This window comes from Panulirus ornatus, unplaced genomic scaffold (genome assembly GCF_036320965.1).
Source record: "Panulirus ornatus isolate Po-2019 unplaced genomic scaffold, ASM3632096v1 CTG_292_pilon, whole genome shotgun sequence".
In the NCBI taxonomy this organism is placed as follows: domain Eukaryota; kingdom Metazoa; phylum Arthropoda; class Malacostraca; order Decapoda; family Palinuridae; genus Panulirus; species Panulirus ornatus.
The window spans coordinates 34725-36787 of NW_027264419.1; the positions used below are offsets into that span (position 1 = coordinate 34725).

Consider the following 2063-nt stretch of genomic DNA (forward strand, 5'->3'; position numbering starts at 1 on the left):
TAGTAGCAGAGCGTGGTTTCGATCCACGGACCTCTGGGTTATGGGCCCAGCACGCTTCCACTGCGCGACTCTGCTGCGATACTTGGTAAAATAGATCAGTGGTATAACTCATGGCAATACAAGCAATGACTAGAGAAGTGTTGGCCCACCTCTAGTGTCTGTTAAACTTTACTGATAAGAAAGTGGACTGGTAGTGTACACCTCATAAGGCTGTCTCTTATCTTAAATAGATTCAGTTGAATGATTCCAAAAGAAGCAAATGATCAATTGATGAAAGTACTCTTTCCATCAGCAACTTCCCACACAAGTAAATGTGATGAAATCCCTAAAAGCTTACTGTTTCCGCCCGAGATCGAACCGGGGACCTTGTGCGTGTTAAGCACACATGATAACCACTACATTACGGAAACTGTATTAACTTTAATGACGGAGATGTTTCACCGACATCACTAGAATAGACGTTACATTGTCAGTACTTAAAATATATGTTTCAATATCATTACTGAAGCACAAGTCTGAACCGATGCAGATATTTCAATGGCATTTCTTTCTCAAGGTGAGTAATGTGGCAGTTGAGGGAATAATTGGTATACATAGAGTGTTCAGTGTTGTAAATGGAAATGGTGAAGAGCTTGTAGATTTATGTGCTGAAAAAGGACTGATGATTGGGAATACCTGCTTTAAAAAGCGAGATATACATAAGTATACTTATGTAAGTAGGAGAGATGGCCAGAGAGCGTTATTGGATTACGTGTTAATTGACAGGCGTGCGAAAGAGAGACTTTTGGATGTTAATGTGCTGAGAGGTGCAACTGGAGGGATGTCTGATCATTATCTTATGGAGGCTAAGGTGAAGATTTGTTTGGGTTTTCAGAAAAGAAGAGTGAATGTTGGGGTGAAGAGGGTGGTGAGAGTAAGTGAGCTTGGGAAGGAGACCTGTGTGAGGAAGTACCAGGAGAGACTGAGTACAGAATGGAAAAAGGTGAGAACAATGGAAGTAAGGGGAGTGGGGGAGGAATGGGATGTATTTAGGGAATCAGTGATGGATTGCGCAAAAGATGCTTGTGGCATGAGAAGAGTGGGAGGTGGGTTGATTAGAAAGGGTAGTGAGTGGTGGGATGAAGAAGTAAGAGTATTAGTGAAAGAGAAGAGAGAGGCATTTGGACGATTTTTGCAGGGAAAAAATGCAATTGAGTGGGAGATGTATAAAAGAAAGAGACAGGAGGTCAAGAGAAAGGTGCAAGAGGTGAAAAAAAGGGCAAATGAGAGTTGGGGTGAGAGAGTATCATTAAATTTTAGGGAGAATAAAAAGATGTTCTGGAAGGAGGTAAATAAAGTGCGTAAGACAAGGGAGCAAATGGGAACTTCAGTGAAGGGCGCAAATGGGGAGGTGATAACAAGTAGTGGTGATGTGCGAAGGAGATGGAGTGAGTATTTTGAAGGTTTGTTGAATGTGTTTGATGATAGAGTGGCAGATATAGGGTGTTTTGGTCGAGGTGGTGTGCAGAGTGAGAGGGTTAGGGAAAATGATTTGGTAAACAGAGAAGAGGTAGTGAAAGCTTTGCGGAAGATGAAAGCCGGCAAGGCAGCAGGTTTGGATGGTATTGCAGTGGAATTTATTAAAAAAGGGGGTGACTGTATTGTTGACTGGTTGGTAAGGTTATTTAATGTATGTATGACTCATGGTGAGGTGCTTGAGGATTGGCGGAATGCGTGCATAGTGCCATTGTACAAAGGCAAAGGGGATAAGAGTGAGTGCTCAAATTACAGAGGTATAAGTTTGTTGAGTAATCCTGGTAAATTATATGGGAGGGTATTGAGGGTGAAGGCATGTACAGAGCATCAGATTGGGGAAGAGCAGTGTGGTTTCAGAAGTGGTAGAGGATGTGTGGATCAGGTGTTTGCTTTGAAGAATGTATGTGAGAAATACTTAGAAAAGCAAATGGATTTGTATGTAGCATTTATGGATCTGGAGAAGGCATATGATAGAGTTGATAGAGATGCTCTGTGGAAGGTATTAAGAATATATGGTGTGGGAGGAAAGTTGTTAGAAGCAGTGAAAA

The 2063-nt window shown here is 41.8% G+C and overlaps 1 non-coding gene across 1 annotated transcript; it reads right to left on the bottom strand.

Moving 5' to 3' along the window:
* Positions 1-337: 337 nt before the first annotated feature.
* Positions 338-410, bottom strand: TRNAV-AAC (transfer RNA valine (anticodon AAC)). The gene has a single exon. It is a non-coding gene; the product is annotated as a tRNA-Val (tRNA).
* Between the last annotated feature and the right edge of the window lie 1653 nt (positions 411-2063).